Source organism: Rhinolophus hipposideros, assembly GCF_964194185.1.
Source record: "Rhinolophus hipposideros genome assembly, chromosome: X".
Classification (NCBI taxonomy): Eukaryota; Metazoa; Chordata; class Mammalia; order Chiroptera; family Rhinolophidae; genus Rhinolophus; species Rhinolophus hipposideros.
The window spans coordinates 90357867-90378473 of record NC_138046.1 but is presented as its reverse complement, the minus strand read 5'-3'; the positions used below and the strand labels follow the sequence as shown (position 1 = coordinate 90378473).

The following is a 20607-nucleotide window of genomic DNA, read 5'->3' as shown; positions in this document are numbered from 1 at the left end:
TTGGGTTGAGAAAAATCAAAGAATAACAGAGATATTCATAGTCATCTTAAAGAATGAGTCTGAGAATTATAGGAGTTATTATCAACTGGATGTCTCTATTGACTGAACAATACAAATAGCTTATACTCACTTAACACTTTCTGTGTGCCAGGTACTCTTATAGGGTTTTATTTTTATTAACTCATTTAATCCTCATGACAATCCTATGTAGTAGGTTCTGTCATTATCCCTATTTTATAGATGAGGAAACAGACACGGAGAAGTTACTACCATAATGGTGGAGATGGGCTACTCACTCCAGAGCCTGCACTCAGCCACTATACCACTGTGCATCCATTTAATGCCTTGGATCACAGGTGCAGCCTGAAGACTAAACCTCCTTGTTGGCAGCTTAGAAACCTGACTCAACATTCCACTGAGAGTGGATCTGTCTATCCAGGGTAGCTTCTCATCAACTCAGTGTATACAAGAAGGGAATTTATTAGTGTGCTTTTGGAAATCAGAATTAAAGGGATGGAGATTATTGAGGCTCCCTCACCAGCATATTCTATTCCTGTAGGCAGCCCTCCATGGGAGGCCAAGCCACAGCCAAAGGAAAATAGGCTCCAAACAAAGGGATTCTATGAGTCCAGGAATGCATAGTGTTTGGCCAAGATGGTTTGATATTCATACATTCCTCAGACTAAAGAAATCTTCTCCACTAAAGAAACTACTCAAGTCCCTTTATCAATCCATCTCTCTTATGGTAAAGAATGCTACACATGCTAACACAGCTTTTCCCTGGTAAAACCAGGACTGATTTTGAGAACACCAGAACCCATTTAATGCAGTTCACCCAGAGTTGGCATCTACAGTGAGTACCTGTGCACATTAATTCACATTCCACCTGCATCTTTAAATATTGCCTTGTGCTGAGCTAAGTAAAAATGTTATAACATTTGAAATTCAGTTGCACTTCTATTTCAGAAGCTTTCTATCATCCCTACACAAGTTGTACCTTTTCTTGTCCCCAAGCCTTAGTTTATGCTATTCCTTCTTTCCAGATTGCTATTTCCACCATCTTTTTCTCATCAAAACCCTCTCCATTCTTTTATGTTCAGTTTTTAAGTCACTATTCCAATGCACATAATTTCACACTCCTACACACCCCTTTCCTTCACACACAGAAGAAAATTATAGTAGTCCTCCTTATCTGCAAGTTATATGTTCTAAGACCCCCACTAGATATCTGAAAGTGCTTAACCCTATATAGGAGTTCTGACAATTAAGTGTGAGAACTTCCACCATGCGCCTACATTGGCAGCACTGTACAAACAGCTAGGTAAGGTTTTATAACCTTGGTATATCAGTGTCTCACAGCTATATTTGTGTTGACATTTGGCAGTATCTTGCTGAGTAGCACTCATTATTGTGTTGCATTATTTTGTGTGATGTCACAGGAATGTCTGAGCTTGAATAAGAGCAATGAACAAACATTAAATTTCTTATTAAACTTCAAAAGAGTGGAAGTGAAATCAGGGATAGGTTAGTCCAAGTTTATGGGGATAATGACCTAAAGAAAACAGCAGTGTACAAATGGATTAAACGTTTTTCTGAGGGGAGAGAACACATTACTGATGAAGAGAGGTCAGAGTGGCCAGTAATGAGTAGAACTGATGAAAACATTGCAAAATTTCATTGAATTGTGCGTCAAAATCATCAGCTGACTGTGAGAAGCATAGCAGATCAAAAAAACATCAATAGAGAAACAGGAAAATCTTAACTGAAAATCGTGGCATGTGCAAAAATGGTCCCAAAGGAGCTCACCGATGAACAAAAGCAAAGGAGAGTTGATGTTTGCTAAGACCTTTTGGAAAGGCAAGATGATGTTTGGGGCCATTTTATCACTGGTGATGAAACATGGGTGTACCAATATGACCCTGAAACAAAATGTCAAAGTGTACAATGGAAGTCAGCCAGTTCTCTCCATGACCAAAAAAGTTCCATCAGTCCAAATCAAGAGTCAAAATGATGCTGCTAACCATTTTAGACGTCAGAGGGATTATTCATTACGAATTTGTACTAATTGGACAAACAATTAACCAAGTTTACTATTTGGAAATGCTGAAAATGCTACGTGAAAAAGTTAAACTAAAACGACCTGAGCTTTTCGCCAACAATTCATGGCTCTTGCATCACAATGCACCAGCTCACACGGCACTGTCTGTGAGGGAGTTTTTAGCCAGTAAACAAATAACTGTATTGGAACACCCTCCCTACTCACCTGATCTGGCCCCCAATGACTTCTTTCTTTAGCCAAAGATAAAGGAAATCTTGAAAGGAAGACATTTTGATGACATTCAGGACATCAAGGGTAATACGATGACAGCTCTGATGGCCATTCCAGAAAGAGTTCCAAAATTGCTTTGAAGGGTGGACTAGGCACTGGCGTTGGTGCATAGCTTCCCAAGGGGAGTACTTCGAAAGTGACTGTAGTGATATCCAGCAGTGAGGTACGTAGCATTTTTTCTAGGATGTGTTCTTGAACTTAATTGTTAGACCTCAAAGATGAATGATGCTATGCAATTGTCAAGCCCCACAGAACTTTAAAGCACAAAGAGTGAACCTTAACATATGAAAATTTAAAAAACATCAACCAGGAGGTTGGAGGATCCCAGGATGGAATACAAACTATAACAAAAGAATCTAACTGTATTACAAATGTAAAACATAACCTCACTGAAGAGATTGAACAAAAGGTGATGACCTAAATAACAGACAAGTGGTATTTTCACTATACACTGTAAGACTAAAGACAAAAGGGACTGCATATAAACATTTTACTCTAGTTGGTAAAGTTGTTTATCATGGGGGTTAACAATTCCAACATTGTTGTATATGTATACTGTGATGAGCAAATAAATAAATGGATGGTGGGAGCCAGGCTTCTCACTATTGGTGAAGGAGGTTACAGATAAGCGAGGAGAAAGGCTAGAATGATCCATGTGGTACTGGATTAGAGTCAGAGACATCAGTGTAAACTCATGCTTAGCTTAATATAAATACAAATTGATTGATACAGAAATAATTATAGAGATGAGTGCATACATGGGTTTGCATACACGTATATATTTCCTAGGTCTGTCCTCTGAAAGGGCCCAGAAGCCAAGACACTCCATTAGCAACAAACACACCGAGCACCAAGATCTTGTTTTCTAAAAACATTCTCCAATAAAAGAAACTGGGACTTCTTGAGGAAATGCTTACTCTAGGGGGTAAAGAAATATATAAGATGAGCCTGGAACATCTTGTAGCACCCAGAAACTAAGTATTTGAACAACAAAACAATGGCAGCTGTCAAAACAACACAGGAGCTAAGTATCTTGACAGTACCAAGGTATCTTGAAGGAGCAAGGATCATGTGATCTGCTGAATTCTAGGAAGTTTGATGGGGCAAAGGCCACCCCAAAAACCCTAGGGAACAGGTCCTAACCTTGTTTAAACCTGACTCAGAGGGAAACATTTATAAAGTCCCTCTGAGACATTTATAATGTCTCTTTATCACCTTCATATAGAAGGTCAGGAGTTCTTGTCATCTTTTAATATCCCAAATGAATCTCAGCGCCTCATGAAAGAGTTCCCAATAGCCAAAGTTGGAATAATTTGAGCAAAAATACATAACATAGTATTGGAATGTAACCCGGAGTACAAAACAAATATCCATGAATTCATACTGATATAAGTAAATGATTGAATACATAAATGGAAAAGACTCAAATCTGCACAGAAGAACTCCCAGTAATTTTGGTAGATACTCCCTCATCACGGAGGTAGAATTTAACTCCCCACCCCTTGAGTGTAGGCTATGACTAGTGACATATTTCCAACGAGTAGAATATAGAAAGGGAGGTAAAAGTAACTACAATGGAAAAACCTGAAAGACACTGTTTCAGATGTTTAAAGTCAATATCAACAGTGATAAATCTTATTGATAGTCTATCCTGGATATGATGTGATGAGAAGAGCACTTTACCTCTATTTCCTTCCTCCCAAAAAACCTATAACCCCAGTCTAAGCATGAGAAAAACTTCAGGCAAACCCAAAGTAAGGGACATTCTACAAAACACCTGACCAGGACTCCTCAAAACTATCAAGGTCATCAAAAACAAGGAAAGTCTGAGAAACTCTCACAGATTAGAGGAAGGTAAGGATGAATGCCATGTGGTATCCTGGATGAACGAGATCCTTAAACAGAAAAGGGACATTAGAGGAAAACTAAGAAAGTCTGGATAAAGAGTGACATTTAGTTAATAGTAGTGTATTAGTTGTAACAAATGTACCATAGCAATGTAAAATGCTAAATACAGGGGAAATTGGGTAAGGGACATATAGGAATTCCCTGTACTATTTTTGCAACTTTTCTGTAAATCTAAAAGTATTCTAAAATGAAATATTTATTTACATAAAAGTAACCAAATAATTCTAGAGTTTTATTATAAATGCTATGGAAAATATAAAACAGGGTAAAGGACATTGGTTTTCGAGGATGGGCTGGGTTCTGTTTTACACGACAGTTGAGGAAGGCCTGTTTGAGGAGCTGACATTTGAACAGGCCTGGGGGGAGCAGCAAACTATGTGGGCATGCTGGGGAGGAGTATGTCAGGAAGTGGAAACAGCAAGAGCAAAGGATTGAGGTGGGAGCTCTCAGGTAGGAGCCTCCTGAAAATAGTTCAGGTACAAAAGAAAGAAGGTCTGAACTACAGCAGTGTTGGAAGAGAAGGGGGTAGGGGACAGACTTGAGAAATACTTATTTTATGGACTAAGAGGAGGAAAAGAAGAATGGTCTAGAAGGAGAAAGGCCCCCTTACTGCTCAGTACTTATTACATTGGGTCTTTGCTGCTACCCTGCCATCTTGATCCCAACTTCTAGGAATCAAGACACTGAAGCCCAGACTGAGAGTTTCCAGCTCACAGCTTGCAAGGACAAACTGGAAAGTTGAAACTAGGCATTCTGACCATATATTCAGTGGTTTTCCATCTTGCCTGTGTCCACCATACGTTCTGTGACAGCACCAAGGTATCTTGAAGGAGCAAGGATCATGTGATCTGCTGAATTCTAGGAAGTTTGATGGGGCAAAGGGCCACCCCGAAAGCCCCAGAGAACATGTCCTAACCTAGTTTAAACCTTAGTCAGAGGGAAATTTTTACAAAAGTCCTGATATTAATAATGTCTCTTTACCACCTACATATAGAAGGTGAGGAGTTCTTGCCATACTTTGGTATGTCGAATGGATCTCAAAGCCTCATGCCTCATATTGTGTGTATATGTGCATGTCTATCTTCTAAATTTCTAGATGCGTAACACGTGTTCCTCTTTCTTCTTTTCCAGTATACACATGTTTTTAGTGTTGCCAAGGGCTGTAACTGCCCCTAAACACATTTTCCCAGGCCTAACAACAGCTGTCTCCCCCTAAGTGGTTATTGGAGAGTGAAACAAACCACAGGAAACTATCGTGCTAATCAAGCCCTTCTTGGCTTTCAAGCCTCAGGGAGATACTGGTGGAGGTTTAGGAGCAGAACAGAACCCAATGTTACCTATCTGAATTCACTCCAAATCTATTTGATTATCAGACCGTGTTATAATTAATATTATTAGGCCTTTGAATCATAAGCCCCCTGAAACCGTAACATATCAAGATTTTTCTGTGCTGTGTCTAATTTTAAAACATTTCTAATTTATTTTACCCCAAACCTCTTAGCAATGGTTCAAAACCAGTATTGAAAAGGCATCCCATCTTGCTCTCACTGCACTTCTTCCCCTGCTTGCTCCCACCTCAACCCAGTGCCACCACTGTCTCAGCCCCAAAGAGCAGCATTTCTTCTTATCCTCTGAACCCCACCCATGACCATCTTCTTCTGAATGGTTACATGGAGTGTTCCTCAGCCCTCTGGTACCTTTCTGGGCATTGAGGCTTTGCAAAAGGAGACAGAATCTCATAGCAATGAGAAATTTGAGTGTGTGAAAAGGTATTTTTCTCAAGTACATTTTGGCCTCAAAAAGACAAAGGATGTTTGTGAAAATGCTTAGCTGTCCATAATAATTTTTTTCTAACAATGTAATTTAACTTAACCATGCTTCATGTATTAATAGATTTTAGAGCAATATCCTCCCTCCCTCGCTTACCCACTCTCTTTTCTCTTTTCTAAAAGATATATATTAATTATAATGTCCAGGCTTGATTGCCTCAGAAGTAGATTAGGGGACTTCTTCAACTGTTAAATTACTCTCTGTTCCTGAAGGGAAATAATTGGAACATCTATGTCTGTAGCCATTTTGAAGAAAGACAAGATATTGAAGGCATTTAATTAAATTACATTGTAGTTCTAAGTTAAATTGTCTGAGAACTGACTTCCTCGACAGCCCTGATTCAGGCCTCTCAAAATGTCGCACACTATGACTCATGCTTCCTTCTGGAAATGACAAAACTTCCTCACCACCCTGATCTAAGCCTCCTGCTTTGGGTTCTCTGTGCTCTTAGGAAGGGATTGAGTCATATGTTACATTTTTTCCATGGTGAGCAAGGAAACCCATCTTTTGTTTTTCCAAAGGGAGACACACACACACACACACACACACACACACACACACACACAGTCAAAGAATGACACACTGAAAATTCTAAAAATTACCGAACAGAGAATCAATACTATCACCCCTACCTCCACATCCATGAAAAATAAATAAATGACTTAAGAATTGTAGAAACAACAGGGAGGTAACTTTTTAACCATTTATGTTCCATAGCTTTTTAAAAAAAATGTTTAGTTTTCTAAGGAAAGAAATATATAGTAACTTTGCAAAGCTAATGTTTTTATTATTCAAGATAGTCTTAAAGAGCTTGGATTTTGTAGGTAGCTAAAATCACTGCTGAGCAGTGCTGACACATTTCCCAGGGAGACTGCATTCACTGTGTCTCTAAGAGATGTTTGGGGGAAGAGCAAGTTTGGAGTATAGAAGAGAGGAGAGGAGAGAGAGGAATGAGACGGAGAAAGGGTATATTTGCCAACAATATTTTGTCTTCCTGAAATCTGTTCTAGACTGTCCTGTAGCAGCCCCAAGTATAAATGTGTGCCAATCTGTATATTTTAATATATAACCCAGCACTCATTAACAATACTGTTTACTGGAGTGAAAACGCACCCTGAATATTAACTTAGTATAAACATTTGCCATATGGTGAATAAGGATTTCTTTGGGGGGTAAGAATTTTGAGATCAAAAACTTAAACATATTTTTCTATTTTCCAGCTATATTAAGTTGAAATGTTGATGAATGCTTTATATATATACATACATACATACATATGTATGTATATAATGTGTGTGAAATAAAGTATATATAATGTGCGTGAAATAATGGCATGCATGTCTAATTACATAGCATTACATTTGTCCTCTGAGAGTCTTCATACATGATGATTGAGTATGAGAAAACTGCCTTACACACTTCATGTCCTTTTCTTCCCTCACAACAAGGCAATGGGTGTTAGTCCTGAGTTCTGTGTCCAGCTCCACTACTGGGTTATTGTGTACTAGTAAATTTAATCAATACGGAAGGATGGATCAGAGATAACTCTCAAAGACCCTTCCAGTTTTGAAATTCTATGGTCCCAAGATTTTTGCCTATAGCAATGGTATTTCTCTTCTTTTCAAATGAGACACCTGTTGTTGACAGCTCTTGACTGTGACATGAGGACTCCAATAGCTCTGACAAGCCTCAAGTCCTAGGAGACAAGGCCTAGGAACAGGGCACTCACCCACCCAAACCCTCTTGGAGCCCCCTCTCCACTGGCAGATCAGCTGGCCTTGGCCTGATTCTGAGAGGGATGAGAAGGTCTTCCAGGACCTAAGGCAGGATTTTTATGTTCTTCCCTGTGCACTGTTGAGTTGCATTCCTTTCAACCAATTCTGAGTAGGTAGGAGAATCCCCCATTCAAGCCATATGCATTTATGAATGCTTTTTGTATGCTTAAATCACTGTGCCAAGCTCTGTGGATAAGACAGAGTTGGACAAGCCCTTGACATTCATGAGCCTATGAGCAATTGTGCAATTGTGCTTTAGATTAGGGAGGCAAAGGGACAAAAAATAGTTCCCTAGCAAACAAAAATGGCCTGTAAAATTTCACCAGTAATGATTCATTCTTTGAGTCTTGTAAGTTTCTTGGACTTTATGAGTACTCTCCTATAATTTTTTAAGTACTTAGAAGGAGTAAAGAGCATTTCTTATGGCCCTGAAGGAATGAGATGAAAAGGAGGAAAAGGGGAGAGTAAGGAGCCATCAGAGAGACTGATGTAATTAATGAGGGGGAATGGGTTAATAGAAAACTATTAACATATTGATTCAAATTAATATACTAAACTAAGATCTGTGTTTTGATGACAGTCTATTATCAGTTAATCAGCTGGCTGGCAAACATTGAGCACCTGTCATGTTCCAGGCACTGTTCTAGGTGCTGGAGATGTATCAATGAACATGATAACACTGCTGAATGAAAGAAGCTTAAATTCTATAGAAAAGGGGAAAGGTAGTAAGGGAGTAAGGTAATTTCAACTTAATAATCATCAACCCCTAGGGGAATAAAAGAAAAAGAAAGTACTGGGTGTGATTAGGGAATGTGGGAGTGGCTACTCTACTTGGGGTGGTCAGAGAAGAATTTTCTAGGAGGTAATATTTGAGCTAAGGCCTGAATAATGAGATACAGGTAATCTTGTAAATATTTGGGGGAAGAGTTCCATGTTAAAAGAATAGCAAATACAAAGACTCTCACAGCCTGCTTGAGGGTCAGAAAGAAGGTTGGTGTGATTGGAGTACAGTGGACGAGAGGAGTGAGTGGTAGGAGTTGAAACCAGGAAGGTGGGCAGGGGCCACCTTTCGTCCTAATAAAGATACTACTACTACTACTACTACTACTACTACTACTACTACTACTGATAATATAATAATAATAGCAGCTATCATTTATCATACCCTTGCACCATGCTAACCACTTTCTGTGGATTAGCTTCTTCACTTATCACATCTAGTCCATGAAATGGGTGCTATTTCCAGTAGTCACCTATCCACTGGTATGTACTTGAACTGGGGCATGATCCTCCCAGGTCTGATCCCCAAACTGGTTCTAGTTCTCAACTATTTTACTCTATTGCTATACCAAGGAAATATGTGGCCTCAAATACCTTATTATACACACTTAAAGCGAAACACGCCCAGTATCATCACCCAACTTAAAGTCTAAAAGGCACTGTGGAAGGACCCTCTTTTTTTTTCTTTTTTTTACTTTCAAGCTTGTTTATTACATGTTTAAAAATTCTATATTATAAATGGTAATAAGGATTGTATAATCCATAGTTGTAATTTGTCATGTATATAATTTGTTTATTAACTTAAGAATGCAATTGTTTGTCACCCATATTTTTTTAAATTAAATTTATTGGGGTGACAATTGTTAGTAAATTTACATAGATTTCAGGTGTACAATTCTGTATTACATCGTCCATAAATCCCATTGTGTGTTCACCACGCAGAGTCAGTTCTCCTTCCATCACCATATATTTGATCCCCTTTACCCCCATCACCCACCCCCCACCCCCTTACCCTCTGGGACCCTCTTTAAAAGTCTGTGTAAGAGTGGTAAGCAGTGCCTAGAAGTACAACAGTCGTGTGACTGCTTTGTCTACAAATGTCATTTCCCTTAATCCTCAACCCCCACCCTGCCCAACGCTATGCAATATTGTACCATTCCCCCTCTCCCACATCTCTTTAGGACACAGTTCCTGGAGAGGAAACACTGAAGAAAGGTGAGAAACAAGCTGGCAGAACATCAAGAGCTCATGTTCCAGACTTATGCTTGTCTTGATCACACTGGAGGGTTGTTGGAGATAATCATTTAGCTCTTTGGGCTTGTGTTTTACCATCTGTAAAACAAGATTGGCCCTATACTGGGAAAAGTAACAGTAGGCAAAGGTAACTCAGGAGTCCCTAGGAGGTGCCATAAACTTGGTTCTTTAAAAGAAATCATAAATGTTTACTTGCTGAACTGCCATCCCTAGAGCCCATTGAAATTTGCAGTGTGGCTAGTGTGGTAGGTAGAATAATTGCCCCCAAAGATGTTCACACCCCAATCTGGGAACCTATGAATATGTTACCTTACATGGAAAAAGGGGCTTTGCAGATGTGATTAAACATTTTGAGATGGGGAGATTATCCTGGATTATCCAAGTGAGTCAAATGTAATTACAAGTGTCATAAGAGGGAAGCATGAGAGTTAATGTCAGAGTGATTTGATGTGAGAAGGATTCAACCCAGTATTGCTGGCTTTGAAGATGAAGGAAGTGGCCATGAGCCAAGGAATGCAGGCAGCCTCTAAAAATCACTGGAGAAAGCAAAGGAATGGATTCTGCCCTCAGAGACTCCAAAAGGAACCACTACTGCTGACACCTCAACTTTAGTACAGTTAGACCGATTTTGGACTTCTGATCTCCATAACTGTAAAATAATAAATTAGTATTGTTTTAGACCACTAAGTTTGTAGTAATTTCTTGTGGCAACAATAGGAAACTCACAGTTGGCCTGACCTTTGGCAATGCATGCTAGTGTTAACTCTCCATCATAAAGTCTCCTAACAATGCTAAGAAGAAATTAGTTTCTGCCCCATGACCCGGATCCTTACATTTGTGAGCAATGTTCTGCATTAATTCATTCAGACATTGTAGAGACTCTCCTCCCCCCATACTCATTCACCCCTCTTGATTTCTTCTGCAATATCAGGCTGGTATTTGTCACTTTTTATCTCACAGGACACTGTTCAACAAAGGGAAAAAAATAACAAAATCAAAAACTAAATCCACCTGTGCTCAAAAATCTTTCAGTTCTGTTTTAGGGAAAATATGCCATATATCAGCACCATATTTTTTCTGTGAGGTGTGTGGCACAAGATGGCCGCTTTTCTCTTTACCCCATGAATGAAATTCTGTGAAAGTGCAAAATATTCTTTGGATTCCAGAGCCATGTGCCATATATACTGATAGATCTTACAATACTCATTCATTGACTAAATAAAGTGGGAGCTGTGAGGGCTTTAAAGGTAGAGTTGGAGCCTCCTGGGGTTGGGAGGGATCTTAACTCCACCTGTCATGAGGGCAAACATCTTAGAAATGGGATATGGGAAGGATCAGTCCTTCACTAAATTAAATCAGATCATCCTTGGGTTCCTGTAAGTCTTCACATGTCCCTAAAATAAACATAGAAAGATTGTCCTTTCCTAGTGATACTCCGAAGAAGTGAGAAATTGGCCTCTTGGTCTATCCCTGTAAGAGGACCAGGGCTGTCCAACTTCTGAGGCTGGGGACGTGTTCCATTTTCCATTAGCTTGAGCTATGCCAACATTTATTGAAGCTCTGAAGCTACTTTTGCTACAGAAGCCAACTAAGCAGATGAGATGTTGATATTCTTAGAAGTAATAATTAAATAATTTGAGAAAAAATTATCTACATCAAATGAAGATTCTGGCAGAAACACATACCGCAGATTTCCATCTAACTTAATGCTGAGAAATAGACACTGCTGTTTAAGGTACTATAACAAAGTTATTCAGTTTTTTTTTTCCCCAGCTTTTTTTGAATTTAGAAGAGTAACAATCATGGGGATTTTTTAAGATATGAAACTTTCTGTTTTCAAGATAGATAATTGACTGAATGTTTTTCAAAAGTTAAAAAAAATCTTTAAAAAAGCAAACTCTGAAAGATTGATATAATTTTCTCTGCTTTCATATCATAACCTCAAATTACAAAATTCCATTTAAACTTCTCTCTTCTTCGAAACAAATGAGAAACAGATAAGTGAAAATAAAATGCTGCAGTAATTATGGAGCTTTTCTAGGAGTGCAAAAAATTTTCATGTATACAATTTTTAAATATTGCAAATATTTCAATAGATTTTTCTTGGAAAGTTCAACAGAAAAAATTTTACTTAATCCTGAATCAAAATGCTCTCTGTATTTGCTTTGCTCTTCTTGGTTCTCTACAATAAGAATCCAGCAAATGTAAGTGTTTTGTGTGAATTCCTGCCTTGTAAATCAATGATATTGATGACGTTTCTTACCTTTTGTATCAAGTTGCTTAATGAAGACACCATATCTTTTAAGGGTTTCTAGAGTGTTGAGAAAACAATGGATACTTAGATGCTAAATAACAATGTCTGCCTAGTCCAGAGTTTTGTGCCAAATCCAGGAGTTTTAAAAGGGTTTTTTTAAGTGGTCAAGGTGCATTAAACTTGGAATTAAAAGGTCACCAAAAAAATTCCAAGACACTGAGATTTTAGTTAATCAAAGGGGAATTGTAATTTCCTTCTGCAAGACACATGAGTTGGAGAAAGACAACCGTTCTGATTCTCTGCATGAATATTCTTAGGAAATGGTGCAGGGATGTTTGAGGGGCAAGGTCCTTTAATCAGAAATAACAACATAAAGGTCACAGACACAATTATATATAGCCTGCATGATGTGTTAAATATTTTAAATTACTCAAAACCAGGATTGTAATCTGGATGTCCTGCTTCTCTTAAAGATCTTGTCTCCTGGGGTAACATTTCCTCATGGTGATAGCTAGCAGGAGTTGCTAGTGGCTATCCTCTTTGGGTAGGGCACAAGCTTGCCATCTCAGCAGTCTGCCTGGACCAGCTTCACTCATTTGTACTCTCTGCCTTACCCGTGGGATTGTGGGTTTGTGAACCTGGCTTGGTATATGGAGAAATCTGGCTGCTGATTCTCTGGAAATTTGGGAGCACTGATGCCTGCTCATAGCTCCCCTCATTAAGAACCCTCAATCTTCCATGTCTAGGTGATAAGTTCCTTGTACTGGTAGTCTCTTGGGAAAATTCTAGGAGTCTCTTAGTGAGACTGAAAGAGATGAGAGGCCTCCTTGGTACAAAGAGGACACTCAATACTACTATGAATAGGTCCTAGTCTTTTATTCTCTTTTCATTCTCAAGCCAAGACTGGCCAGTAGACAAATTATGAAGTAGATAAAGTTAATCATTAGTATCCTCACTTTCTCCTTTTCTCTCCCTATAGGAACTCATGCCTAAACAATCAGATGCCCTGTGCACTAACGTGACATCACTCTCAGCCCTCCAATGGTTTCCAATCACTTAGGAATAAAATCCAAACTGCATACTATGGACAAAAAGGCTCTACATGATATGGCCCCTGTCTACCATTCCATCCTTATTTGCTACCACTCTTCCCCTCCTTCAGTATGCTCTAGCCACACTGATATTTTCACTATTTTCAAACAGGCCAAGCAGGTTCCTATCTGAGGGCCTTTGCTCTTGCTATTCCCCAAGTCTGGAAAGCTCTTCCCATAGGCAGGGATATGGCTGGCTTCTTCACTCTGTCTACTCAAATATCACTTTCCCAGAGTGGCATTTCCTGACAACTGACATAAATACCCTATTATCCCATTACAGTCCATCACTCTATATTCCCTCATTCTGCGTTATTTTCATATCCCTTATCACTCATCTAACACTCTAAAGGAAATCCTCACTTTGCATAGTAGTGGGGGACCAAAAATGGCTCTGCAAGCTGAAAGCATGCAAGGCATTCTTTATAATAAATGAGGGAATTTAAATTGCTCCATGAATGACCATTAAAATTTATTGCCAAACATTAAATGCTCTCCTATTGTTTATAGATGTATGGGAAAATGAAAAAAACTTGCAAAATGAATATTTATTTACTACTCTGTGATTTAAAACATTAGGAATACTGAGAATTATGTTTTATTTCTTTATAAATTGAGTGGACATTTCTCAAAAGAAGATATACAGATCACCAAGAGGTACATGAAAAGACGCTCAACATGACTAATCATTATGGAAATGCAAATCAAAACACAATTAAATACCACTTCAAATATACTAAGATGACTATTATTTAAAAAAAAAGAACAAGTGTTGTTATGAATGTGGAGAAACTGGACCACTTGTGCATTGCTGGTGAAATATAAAATGGTGCAGCCAAGGTGGAAGACAGTATAGCAGTTTCTCAAAAAAATTAAACATAGAATTATCCAATAACCCAACAATTCCACTTGCACTTTTAAGTATATACCCAAAATAATTAAAAGTAGGAACTTGAACAGATATCTGCAAACCAATATTTATAGAAGCATTATTCATAATAGCCAAAAGGTGGAAACAACCCAAATGGGATAAAGAAAATATAGTAATATAATATTGTATGCCAACTATGTTTTTAATAAAACTCTTTTAAAAGAAAAAAAGAAAAAGAAAATATAGAATATACATACAATGGAATATTATTCAGCCTTAAAAAAGGAAGTTCTCAGACAACCAAGATGGCACAGTAGGTAAATGATGCGTTTACCTTCTCTCACAACCACATCAAGATTACAACTAATCTACAAAACCACCATTATTGAGAATCACCTAAAATCAAGCTGAACTGAAGCCTTTCAACTAAGGACTTACAGAAGAAGCCACCTCCAGACTGGTAGGAAGGTCAGAACACAGAACCGCCTGGTCCTATATCCATGTGTGACCACTAAAGGTTGGGAGGGTTATTTCGGCTGTGGGGGTTCCCCCAACTCCTAAATGAGTGAGATAAACCAGCCCAACCCCAGCCCAGGGTTCCAGTGCTAGGGAGAAAAGTCCCCATAATTTTTGGTTGTGAAAAACAGCGGAGATTGTGACTGAGTGAGACAGTATGGCTGCACATACAGTCTTTCCTCTTAAAGGGACTGCAGGCAGACTTAACCACCAGTGGAATCACTCACTCTGAGCTCCGGAGCTGGGGCAACAACTGGAAAGGAGGCAGAGATAGATGGTGGGGAATTGAGTTGTCTGGCTTGGGACGGGGGCTGGAGAGGCAGCTTTCTCCTAGACTAGACGGAGGAGCTGGTGGAAGCCATCGTTTCTTTGTTGAGCCCTCCCACGTCTCGGCGTGAACACAGGCAGCCCCCATTTATGAGTCTCTGCCATCTGTTCGCCATGCCCTGGAGATTTGAGACCTGGCCCCGCCCAACTTTCGGGCACACCCAGGCTGCTTTCAGTGGCTACTTGCCTTGGCTCAAGCTTCATTTTCCTAAGGTCTCTCAAAGGTTTGCGGAACCCAGACAAGCAGCATCTGACTTGAGCATGTCCTGTACCTCTGGCTGAGCAGGCCTAAGCTGGCACTAGTGGAAGCCAGCCTTGGTTCACAGCTTGAGCTCTGAAAGGTGCTTCCGAACATAGCACGGGCGGCAGACATCTACAGATTTCTTTCCGGCTCCCACTACGTGGCCCCGGGTGGGGCACAGGCTGTGGCTGAAGTAGACCCACAGCAGATCCCCTCCAAGGTGGTCCTGGGGCTGGCACTTGAAAGTGGCCAGCTTCAAAATGAGCTGGAGTATCACTTAGCCCCCTCTAAGTACTACACACCCAAGGGGCCGATTGGGCAGGCACCAGAGTACTGCTGAGGCAGATCCTGCTCTGTAGGATCACCCCCGCACAACAAACCTTCCACTGTAGTCAAGGCCAGTCCTCACAACCAGTGAGCCTAAGGGTCATTCCCTCACATTGATGTGCAATTATCAACCAAGGCTCAACTACAAGAAGAGGGCACACAACACACACAAGGGACACACCTGGAGTACATGGCTCAGGTGACCAGAAAGACTGTGCCACTGAACCCTACAGTACACCTACTACATAAGGCCACTCTATTAAGACTGGAAGACATAGCAACCTTACCTAGTACATAGAAACAAACACAGGGAGGCAGCCAAAATGGGGAAACAAAGAAACATGTCCCAAATGAAAGAACAGAACAAAGCTCCAGAAAAAGAACTAACTGAAACAGAGATAAGCAATCAATCAGACACAGAGTTCCAAACACTGGTTATAAGAATGCTCAATGATCTCATAAAAATGGAGATGGAAAGCATGAAAAAGAGCCAGTCAGAAATAAAGAACACAATAATGGAAACAAAGAATATATTACAGGGAATCAACAGCAGATTAGATGAAGCAGAGGCTCCAACCAGCGATGTAGAAGATCAGGTAGCAGAAAACACCCAACCAGAACGGAAAAAAGAAAAAAAGAATCCAAAAAATTGAGGAGAGTTTAAGGGGTTTCCAGGACAATATCAAGTGTACCAACATTCACATTTGGGATCCAGAAGGAGAAGACAGAGAGCAAGGAATCGGAAACTTATTTGAAGAAATAATGACAGAAAACTTCCCTAACCTGGGGAAGGAGATGGACATACAAGCCCAGAAAGCACAGAGTCCCAAACAAGATAAACCCAAAGAGGCCCACACCAAGACACATCATAATTAAAATGCCAAAGGTTAAATACAAAGTGAGAATCTTAAAAGCAGCAAGAGAAAAGCAGTTAGTTACCTACACAGGAGCCCCCATAAGACTGTCAGATGATTTCTCAACAGAAACTTTGCAGGCAAGAAGGGGGTGGCACGAAATATGCCAAATGATGAAAAGCAACAACATACAACCAAGATCACTTTACCCAACAAGGCTGCCATTTAGAATTGAAGTACAGATAAGGAGCTTCCCAGACAAGAAAAAGCTGAAGGAGTTCATCACCACCAAACCAGTATTACAAGGACGTTTAGAGGGACTTCTTTAAGATGGGAGGGAGGTTAAGGATGGATGAAAGGGGAAGGGATTAAGAAGTACAAATTGTTATACAGTAGTCATGGGGATATAGGGTATAGCATAAGGAATATAGTCAACAATATTGTAATAACTAGGTATGGTGCCAGATAAGTACTAGATGTATCAGGGTGATAGATGGGAATGGGGTTGGGGGCAGGGTGAAAAAGGTGAAAGCATTAAGAAATATAAATTGGTAGTTAATACAGTATGGGGAATCTAATCAACAATGTTGTAAAGATCATGTAAGGTGCCAGATGGGCACTGGACTTATCAGGGGAATCACATGATAGACTGTGTGGATGTCTGACCAATGTGCTGTACACCTGAAGAGCTGAAGTAGAATAATATTTATGTCAACTATAACTAAATGTATGGTATATAAAGTCACAGGATGTGGAATACAACATAAGGAAGATAGTCGATGGTATTGTAACAGCTATATAGGATGTCAGAGGGGTAGGAAATTGGGGGGTGGGTTATCACTTTATGAAGAATTTAAATGTCTATTATGTTGCTTTGTACACCTGAAACTAATAAGAAAATATTCATTAAAAAAGGAAGGCTTTTTTTATTAGTTTCAGATGCACAAAACAATGTAATAGACATTTACCATTCATATCCCTCACACTGTGTCAACCCCCTACCCCCATCCACTATCCCTGACATCGCACACAGCCATTAAATTTCCACTGTCTCTATTCCTAATGCTGTACTCCACTGCTTGTAACTACATACATAGTGTATATATATAAGTATATATATGTGTGTGTGTATATATATATATATATATATATATATATATATATATATACATATAAATTTGTAGTTGATATTCATTATTGTTCAGCTTCAGGTGTACAGTGCAGTGATCAGGCATCTACATCTTCCCTGAGGTGGTCTCCCTAACGAGACAAGTGTCCATTGGATACCCTACAAAACCTTTACATTATTGATTACATTCCCCAAATTTACTTTCGTAACCCCATGGCAATCTTGTGGTTACTGACTGTGCTTTCTAATCCCCTCACCTTCCCCCTCATCCCCACCCCCCCGCCCATCTAGCAATCCTCACACTTTCCTCTATGTCTCTGAAACTGTTTCTGATTAGTTCATTCATTTATTCTTTTCTTTAGATTCCACATATAAGTGAGATCATATGGTATTTGCCTTTCTCTGTCTGACTTATTTGACTTAACATAATGTTCTCTAGGTCCATCCATGTTGTTGCAAATGATAAGATTTTTTTCTTGTTTATTGTTGCGTAATACTCCATTGTATAAATGTACCACAGTTTCTTAATCCAGTCGTCTACTGATGGGCATTTCGGTTGTTTCCATGTTTTGGCTATTGTGTATTGTGCTGCAATAAACATAAGGGTGCATCAATCTTTTTGAATTAGAGTTTTGGATTTCTCCAGATAGATACCTAGGAGTGGAATTGCTGGATCATAAGGTAGGTCCATTTTCAGATTTTTGAGATACCTCCATACTGTTTTCCATAGTGGCTGCACCAATCTGCAATCCCACCAACAGTGCACCAGGGTCCGCTTTTCTCCACATTCTCACCAACACTTGTTGTTTGTTAATTAATTGATGATAGCCATTTTGACTGGGGTGAGGTGGTATCTCATTGTGGTTTATATTTGCATGTCTCTGATGGTTAGTGAGGTTGAGCATTTCTTCATATGTCTGTTTGCCATCTGTATGTCCTTTTTAGAAAAATGTCTCTTCATGTCCTCTGCCCATTTTTTAATTGGGTTGTTTGTTCTTTTGGAGTTGAGTTGAGTGAGTTTTTTATAAATTTGGGATATTAACCCAAATTTGATCAGATATGTCACTGGCAAATATCTTTTCCCATTCACTAGGATCCCTTTTTGGTTTGTTGGTGGTTTCGTTTGCTGTGAAAAAAAAATTTAGTTCAATGTAATCCCACATGTTTATTTTTTCTCTTACTTCCCTTGCCCGAGGGGATATATCAGTAAAAATCTTACTCCTGGTAATGTCTGTGAAGTTTCTTCCTATATTTTCTTCTAGGAATTTTATGATTTCAGATCTTACATTTAAGTCTTTAAGCCATTTTGAATTTATTTTTGTATATGGTGTAAGGAGGTGGTCCAGCTACATTTTTTTGCATGTGTCTGTCCAGGTTTCCCAGCACCATTTATTGAATAGACTGTCTTTACCCCACCGTAAAGTCTTTCTTCCATTGTCATAGATTAAATGACCATATAGGCATGGATTTATTTCTGGACTCTGTATTTTATTCCATTGGTCTATGTGTCTGTTTTTATGCCAGTACCATGCTGTTTTGATTACTGTAGCCTTGAAGTATAATTTGATGTCAGGTATCGTTATACCTCCCACTTTGTTCTTATTTCTCAAGATTGCCGAGGCTATCCGGGGTCTTTTCTGTTTCCATATAAATTTTAGGATTATATGTTCTTTTACTTTATTTTTTTTTACTTTTATTATCATTTAATTTTTTGTTTCTTCAGTTTCTTTTGGGAGATCTTTTTCTTCTGTGTAACCTCTTCTTCTGGTTTAGGAACAATCTGTTCTTTTTTCATTAGGATCATCTCAATGTGGCAGGGAGCGCTCATGGGTGGATTAATCCACCCATGAGTTCTGTAAATTCTGTGCCACATCTTGGGAGCTTTGTTCACTTGGCTGTGTTCAATGACCAGAGAGTCTACATCTAAACCCTTAAGTTGATCATTACTCTCTGCATTTTTAAGCATGTGCAGTAAAAATTCTTCACTCTTTTTGGGCCACCATCCCTGTGTCCAACCCCACTGTTTGGCTTGGGCACACCTCCCAACTCCACCATTGTAATGATGGAGTGGCACACATTCCTTTTGTAACATGACATCCTTTAGATGCTTGGTGGCTTTTCATATATGCATACCCTTGATGGCCTGGGCAGTTTCATGAGAGTTCTTGAAATAAACACATAGATTTGAACCTCTCAATTTACATGATTTTGTGGAGTTCTCTGGGTGAAGTGAATAGCAAACCATTTTCAGGGGTTACCTCAGGCTGCTTATGGGAAGAGCAAAAAGGAAGTAAGTTCTGATGCATGCTACAACATGGATGAATCTTAAAGACATACTAAGTGAAATAAGCCAGACACAGAAGGACAAACGTTGTATGAATCCACTTATAGAGTTACCTAGAATAGTCAAATCCATAGAGCTAGAAATTAGAATAGTGGTTACAGGGTTTAGGGGGAGGAGGGATGAAGAGTTCATTTTTAATGAGTACAGAATTTCAGTGTGGGATGATGAAAAAATTCTGGAGGTGGATAGTGGTGATGATTGCACAACAATGTGAATGTACTTAATAACTATACAATTAAAAAAGGGTAACTTTTATGTTGTGTATATTTTACCACAATTAAGAAAACTTACGAATAGGAGTTTGAGCAGTACTTACTTCTTCTCATTGTAAAATTTATAATATGGAGAGAACATTATTTATATTCCTTAGTGAAAGTTCACATATGTTTCTAAGTTTGGATCAGCTTCCAGCATTTTGTCCTTTGTCTTCATAGTCATGAAAAATCTCTGAGAGTTCCTTTAATGTGAATACTTTTCACTGGTGTGACTTCCTCTGGGATATCTTCATCCTTTTCATCATGAGTCATGATCACTTTCTTCATTTATATCCATACATTTGACTTCACTAAGTTCCTCTGGCTGCAAATCTAGAGCTTCTCAAACATCAGCAGTGTGTCCACATTCCCATAGTCAGCTACTTTTTCTATCAATCCATTTACCTTCAATTAGAAAACTATAAAGTTACTTACACAGTGCAATAAAAGTTCCTGACAGGCTGTGTGCATACAACTTGCTGGATACTTGAATATTTTCAATTGCATGCTTCATGTCTTATTT

At 39.1% G+C, this 20607-nt stretch overlaps 1 pseudogene across 1 annotated transcript; it reads right to left on the bottom strand.

Annotated features, from left to right (window-relative positions):
* Positions 1 to 19185: 19185 nt before the first annotated feature.
* Positions 19186 to 19731, bottom strand: LOC308495085 (large ribosomal subunit protein uL22-like; annotated as a pseudogene). The gene has a single exon. The product of its transcript is annotated as a large ribosomal subunit protein uL22-like (transcript).
* Between the last annotated feature and the right edge of the window lie 876 nt (positions 19732 to 20607).